Source organism: Myotis brandtii, unplaced genomic scaffold (genome assembly GCF_000412655.1).
Source record: "Myotis brandtii unplaced genomic scaffold, ASM41265v1 scaffold681, whole genome shotgun sequence".
In the NCBI taxonomy this organism is placed as follows: Eukaryota; Metazoa; Chordata; class Mammalia; order Chiroptera; family Vespertilionidae; genus Myotis; species Myotis brandtii.
In genome coordinates this window covers 2,439,453-2,447,474 of record NW_005370660.1, presented here as the reverse complement: position 1 = coordinate 2,447,474, position 8,022 = coordinate 2,439,453, and positions in this window count along the sequence as shown.

Below are 8,022 nucleotides of genomic sequence, written 5' to 3'. Positions count from 1 at the left end.
AGGCGTGGGGCTGTGGGGGAGGGCGGCTGACACGTGGGGGTGGGAGCACCGCCGAGTCCACGGAGTTAGAGAACAGAGCGCTACCCCGGGAGGGGAGAAACGGGTTAGATTCCCCATTGGCAGGGCCCGGGGCGGGGGCGGGAGGAAGATGATGGATCGGCGACTGGAAGTTGGTAAATTTCTCCCAGTTGTGCGGTTCGAGGAGCAGTCTGGGCGGGGGAGGTAAGGTGGTCATGGATTTAGAGTTGTGTTTGTGTGTGAGAGACACGTGAGCAGCTGTACTTTTCCGTATTGTTCTGCTGCGGGTTTTTCTCATAATCGTGGGTGCCGAAGTAACCTTCACTTCCTCCCTGTTTCAAGGATTTTTGCATAAACTGGTCTTCTGTCCATATACTACATTTGTATGCAATGCAGAGGATGAAAAGTGCGTTTGATCCTCACACGGACGTTCCCATGACCTCTCCAGGTGCTTCCCTCGTGAGGAAGAATTAGGTTAGGTCATGTTTTCCAGGTGCTATGGGGCAACTCAGGTGCCTGCTTGGAGCCAGGCTGGGTCGTGGTGAGTTGGACGAGGAAGGCCTCTTGGTTTGTCCTAGTGATCTGGTTTCATAACTGTTTGTAATTTTTCCTGGGTCCACAGACAGGCGGCGTTGCAGGACCTCGTTCTTCACAGGAGGCCGTGTAACCCCAAAAAGTTCAGTAAAGCATACCAGGCTGACAACAAGCTTAAGGGTTAGCCTTACTAGTTAGTTAGCAGGGTTGTTGTTGTTTTGGGGTGTTTTGTCTTTTTTTTTGTCACTCTCTTGTGCACTCTCTGAAATGGAAGCTAGGGAATTTTGATATGGGTAAAGAAGTTGTAACTTAAGGCAGCTGAAGGAAAACAGCTTTAAAGGCTGGTTATAAAAATTAGTTATGAGAGAACAACTGAATTGTCTAGAAGTACCACTTGCCGTTTATTCTCTTACAAACATAGAGCTTAACTTGGTGCAAGGCTGTTTTTTTGAAAATTGCGTTATTGAATCTTGGATTCTGTTCAAATAGAGAAATACCCTTTAAAGAGCTTGAGACTTGTCTATTAGTAGAAGACCAGTTTCTCTTTTACCTCAGACATTATATATAAGCAGGGATGTAATAGTTCAAGTATGTGTTCCAAAGAGATGGACATTTCCAGCTATTCCACTAACCTGTTGAATTCTGTGGATTGATTTGTATTGATAGATATTGTATTGACCTAGTTGGATGTCTCAGGATAGTTGTTGTTCAGGCTACATTTGAAACATTGAAGAGAGGGATGTGATGGGATCCTGTTTTCAATAAAATCTATTATAGTAGGTAGAACTTTCAGTAGCATGGTTCTTCACAGAGATGAGAAACATTTTAGAGAAATCTAGTCCAACTCATTTGTTTTATTGATTAAGAAAACAAGGCTTAGAGGAAACTGATTGTGGTGAGTAGTAGCAAAAGTACAAATCAGAGTTTTCTAATGGTTCAGACCAGTACACTTTTTGACAGCTTACTTCTTTGTATTCCCTTCCTGACCTCTTTCAAAAAATAGGCAGTGAATTGCATGGTAACACAATCATGTAATTGTGGGTAAAATACCAATGTTAAGATTTTAAATTCTCTAACAAAATATCAAGCTCTGGTTTGGAACTCACTGTCAAGTTGAATGCATTACTTAACTGGATTATTATGCTGCAAACTTCACTTATCTAGGTAGTTTAGTCCATTGGATTTTGGTCTGATAAGCAAAACTTTGAGTTATCTCTTACATCATGTAGAAAAGTCTTAAGTTTGTAGATGTGCTTATTTTGTCAGTTAGGTAGGTTTTCCTTTAAAAAACAACAACCAGGAATGGTATATGTTGAATTTGATCAACTAGGGGAGTGTTTATTTTTAATTTACTTTGTTCTGTATTGTGGGTTTGCCATTTGTTATGACAGCAAATCAAAAGATAAGTGTAAGAAAGTGCAACCATTAAAAATAATCTATATAGATACATGATGAGGGATGAGCAAACAGAAAGGAGTACACAGTATGTCTACAACTGCCTTCATCCTTGACCTAAATAAAGAAATAAATAAACCTCATGGTCACTATATGTTATAAATGGATCACTTGTGCAATGTTTTTCACTTCATTACCATTTTATTGACATATCGACAGAAGTTTAAATTTCTAGTGCTAGGAAATTTTGTGGCTAATACTTGTATTTAAGTCCGTTTTCTAATTCATTATATTATTAGCTATATAGTGAAAAATATGGATGACATGATTCTTGAGATTATCGTTCCATTAAAAATCACAAGGTTAAAGAGGAATATAAAAAGTTAAGGTTTTGGGGTATTTAATCTGAAAAGGTGGAGGATAGCATAACTACCTGTACATTTGCTATAAAGAAATGCTGGCTGGATATTCTTTCTGCTGAAAGAGGAAAAGTTGGAAGGAAAGGCAATGCAATTGAAACAGCTTTATTTGAGTGTTGAAGAAAAAGAATCTAATTCTTTTTTTTTAAAAATATATTTTATTGATTTTTTACAGAGAGGAAGGGAGAGGGATAGAGAGCTAGAAACATCGATGAGAGAGAAACACCGATCAGCTGCCTCCTGCACACTCCCCACTAGGGCTGTGCCCGCAACCAAGGTACATGCCCTTGACCGGAATCGAACCTGGGACCCTTGAGTCCGCAGGCCGACGCTCTATCCGCTGAGCCAAACCGGTCAGGGCAAGAATCTAATTCTTATTAAATGTTAAAACAGGTTATTGAAATGGGATTTTTTGTTCAGCATTTCAGAATAGAATAATCATATTTTAGATAATTGGTGTAACTTTGGATATACCTGGAAATAAAAACATAAGACCAAGAGTTCTTCCTCTTCCCTCCCCATTTGACACAAAACAGGTCAAAAATGGAAAAATGTATAATTATCTTGTCTCTCAGTGGGTAACTGACCAATATGGAAAATAGAAATATATTTCCTAACAGCTTTTATGTTAAGAAATACACTTCTATTTTCCATATTGCTGTGATGCACTTCTATTCAAATTAGTAGAGTAAGTTAAATTACTAACTCTAATATTACAAAGAGAAACATGTTGAAATTGCAAGTGTTGATAGTCCATTTCAGAAATAACATTGCATTTGCCCAGCTGGTATGCTCAGTGGTTGAGCATCGATCTATGAACCAGAAGGTCACACACCAATCCCCATCAGGATACCTGCCGGGGTTACATGCTCCATCCCCAGTAGGAGGTTTGCAGGAGGCAGCCAATCAATGATTCTCTCTCATCATTGATGTTTCTATTTCTATCTCTCTCTCCCTCTTCCTTCCTCTCTCTGAAATCATTAAAAACATATTTTTAAAACATAACATTGCATTCTACTGAATGCATTTTAAAATGTAATTGAATTGCATCAGTGTTTGCTAAAGCAGAATTCAAACAGGAAAATTTTTCGGTTAAAAGTAGGACTCATGGCACTGCTGGTGTTGCTCAGTGGATGAGTGTTGACCTATGAACCAGGAGGTCATGGTCTGATTCCCAGTCAGGGGTTGAAGGCTTGACCCCCAGGAGGAGGCATGCAGGAGGGCTGATCAATGATTCTCTCTCATTATTGATGTTTCCATTTCTCTCTCCCTCCCTTCCTCTCTGAAATAAATAAAAAAAAACAACATATTTTTTTAAAAGTAGGACTCAAAAAAAATAAAAATAAAAGTAGGACTCGTACAAATGTAACAGTTTTGTGTGCCTAAAATGTAAATGCAGCAGAAGTTGATCAGAATTCCATATATTTTTATAGATAACTTAAGGCTTTAAATTTAAGGAACAAACCTAGTGAAGACATTTTAGACAAGGGAAACCAGTAAATAAATTAGTACTGACTGACTTTTCAAAGTATTTTGGAAAATCTTTATTGACATGAAAGAGGTAGGGTTGAGAGGCTTACTTGTTTCCCATTGTCATCTTAATTGAAGAAGCAGTATTTGTAAACTAGATGTTAAGCTCTTTGAAGCATTAGTTGTGTCATAATTATCTTGTCTCCTATTCTGTTTAAGCACAATACTCGATAAACATTTTCCATGAATTCATTTAGGAAGCCAAGAGAAAGAATAGTGTTCTTTCTTTCTTGGATCCAAGGGCTTCCAAATAGTTGGAGTTTGGATTTCCACAGGTATTAGGGGGAAAGCCAGTTAAACTAATAGACATTGATTATTGAATTTCTGATAAGTACCTTAAGCCATCTAGATATATATACATTTAAAAAACATAATAAAAACTATTACTTATTCAGTGCCTATTGTGTGACAAGTCTAACATAATGGTTAAGAGCATGCCCTGGAGCTTGTATTCAATTCTTTATCCATACACCTAGATCTTGGGCAAATTACTTAAACTCTCTCCCCCTCATTTTTATTGTATGTAAATGGCAATAATAGTAGATCCTGTTTTACTGCATTGCTATGAGATTTAAATGAGTTAATACAGCTTTCATGTATTCTCATTTCATTTTCACCATAACCCTATGAAATAGGTGCCAGCATATTTGATTCATTATTCAGGACCTCAAGTCTTTTTTTTTTTTTTTTTTTTTATTGATTTTTCACAGAGAGGAAAGGAGAGGGATAGAGAGTTAGAAACATCAATGAGAGAGAAACATCTATCAGCTGCCTCCTGCACACCTCCTACTGGGGATGTGCCCGCAACCAAGGTACATGTCCTTGGCCGGAATCGAACCTGGGACCTTTCAGTCCGCAGGCCGACGCTCTATCCACTGAGCCAAACTGGTTAGGCTAGGACAGCCGTGGGCAAACTATGGCCCGCGGGGCCGGATCCGGCCCGTTTGAAATGAATAAAACTAAAAAAAAAAAAAAAAAGACTGTACCCTTTTATGTAATGATGTTTACTTTGAATTTATATTAGTTCACACAAACACTCTATCCATGCTTTTGTTCCGGCCCTCCGGTCCAGTTTAAGAACCCATTGTGGCCCTCGAGTCAAAAAGTTTGCCCACCCGTGGTAGGACCTCAAGTCTTAAGGTATCCAAACTTGGTTGCAGCTATTTATGGTGAACTTCTGTCAGATGTTTTAATTGGACTCTACTCAGTTTACTCTAGTCATCGTTACACCTCACCAACCTCATTGGAGTATTGTAAAAATTTTCATTGTTGAATAATCATCAAATCAGCATAATGTGGCTCTCAGAAATTCACTAGATTATTCATTAGACTGCTTCTACTGCCATCCAGTTGACTAGGAGATTGATTTTTTTTAAGGTACTTGAGGCAATGTATTTGCACTTATAACAGTATTCTGCGTTTTTCTAAAATAACTTAGTGTGTTAGAGAATGTGGATGTAGTGAACTTCCTTATAATTTTTTAACTTGACTGTAGATGAAAAAGAATTTTACTTCATAATGGTATATGAAGTAGTACCTGCTGGTACCACTTATGGTTTTGTTAGGACCAATAGAGGGCACCATCATCCTTGGTAAACTATGCCTAGGCTGACTAACAACAACTTTCAACTTTCACCTTTTGGAAAAAACAGGTCATTAGGGAATTGAAGGTGATGGGTATATATGAATACCCTTCTATTCCCTGGAACCTTTCCTATATGGTAGAGTTATACATTTATCCACTTGTCACCAGAAATAAAATACCCTTCCTGACTTATGGTGTTAACTTTCTTAACTTTTGGGTTGTTTTTTATTAACTCTTCTTATACAGTCATGAGGGGAAGTGGAATTGTGGACCAGTATAATTATCATTTATCCTGATTTATAATTTGGGATTTTAATTATTGAAAGCAACATTTTGGATTTTATTTTCACCAAGAATGCTATAAAATTCGAAATTAATACAGGAATAATTATTGAAAGCAAAACTGAGGTTGCTTTCTGTCATCTTACAGAATTCATAAACATTACCTGGTCTGTTAGAGAGTTATTTTAAATTTCTGGATGAAACTATAAATAAAAGAGGGTCAGGTAGAGAAAAATGGGATGATCACAATACTTACGGAATATTTTTTGGAGCCAGTATTATTTAGTTTCTTTATAAAACAAGTTTGATATATGATGCAATCTCTCTCTAATTGCGCAGATAGATCATACTGAATTGTGGTTATGGGAATAACAAGATGGTTGGGAATAAATTGAAAATGTTAAATAGGTTTTTTGAGTCCTGGGTAAAAAAAATATTCCTTTTTGGATAAATGGTCTGGAACAAAGCATGCTTTTTCAGGAAAAGTTAAGCATAATATTGAATAAGATTATGTAAGATATTGGAGATAATATAAATCATAATCTTTATTTAAATAATGTGGTGATACAGCTATATAAAACATTATATATGTATATGTGTGTATATATATATATATTTCTGCCTGTTGTACCATGAAAATGATCACTAAAACTAGGGAACTTCTAGAGAGGTAGTTTACAGATGATTGTAGGTTTAGGGATGGAAAACATGAACAAGGAGGAATACAGGTTATACTTAATTATGTTCTTATTAGAGGTCCGGTGCATGAAATTTGTGCATGGGTGGGGTCCCTAGGCCTGGCTGGTGATCAGGACCGATCAGGGGCCAGGCCAATCAGGGCCGGGTCAGAGAGGAGGCGACGGTCCCGGGCCAGGTGCGGAAGGAACAGACGCTGGATGCCGACTCCGCCATCATCAGTGCCCCGCCACCGCACAGTTCCCTGCCCCCCCCCAGCCCGGGGGCTGGGGGGAGGGACCACGGGAGGTTGGCCAGCTGGGGGAGGTTGGCTGTGGGAGTGCACTGACCACCAGGGGGCAGCTCCTGCATCGAGTGTCTGCCCCCTGGTGGTCAGTGTGTGTCATAGTGACTGGTCGTTCCGGTCGCTTAGGCATTTATATATATAGATTGCTGGGTAATTAATGTTCAAATTAACCAGTTACTCAAACTGAACCATATAACATGGAGAAAAATATGAGGTGTATTAGATAGTGAATATTTCAGTTTTGAAATTAAGTGAACTCCTCATTTCTCATTTTTTGAGACTAGACTTTACACTTTATGAAACTTGTCTATAGCTATGCATCTCTACCAGGGCATATCCCCTTTCTAGGCTGTCATTGGGTCTAATCTAATTCTATCTAATTCTTTTTTTTTATCCTCTCGCCCCCTCCAAAATAAAAAGAAAGAACAGAAAGGAAAGATAAATTAAAAAAATAATAATTAAAAAATAAAAACTTCTAAAATTAATTCTTGGTCTGGGTTTTTCCTCATATATTCTTTTTTTGTTGTTGTTAATATTCTCCTGAGGATATTTTTTCCCATTTATTTATTATTTATGTATGTATGTATGTATATATGTATGTATGTATGTATTTTCAGAGAGAGTGGAAGGGAGGGAGGGGAAGAGAGAGAGCATTGATGTGAGAGAGACACATCAAATGGTTGCCTCCTGCATAAGGAATCAAACCTGCAACTCAGGTATATGGTGCGCCCAACTGATGCCCTTTAACTGCTTAGCCATACCGGCCAGGGCATGGGTTGTCTTTTAACTAAAGAACCTTAGATTAAAAATGTTCAGATCTTTGGAAAAATTGGTTTAATCAGTTTTGAATTTGGAGTAAATAACAGGGTGTACTATTTTCCTTTTCTTCTTTCCTATCACCCTAAATATGAAAACTGAGAAGAAAAGGAAGTTGTCTTGTTGGTGTTACATCAGGTCTATTTCCAGTTCAGTCATTGACCCCATTATTATCTCCTTCCTTCTCTAGGCGATGTTTCCCTCTTATTTGTTATTCCAACTTAATAACAAAATAGTCCTGTTGCAAAGTCTCAGATTATATAGCTTTTACTAGTGCGAGATGCAATATAGGAGTTAATTCTTTTATTTGGCAAATATAAATATTGATTATTTCTTATGTGTGGCTGTTCATAATCTCGGTCATTTCCCTGTCAGTGAATTTGAAAAAGGTAGCTATATTTAAAATAGCTGTATGTATTGAGTTAAATGATTTTATATATACTGCAGTTAGTAAAACTTTT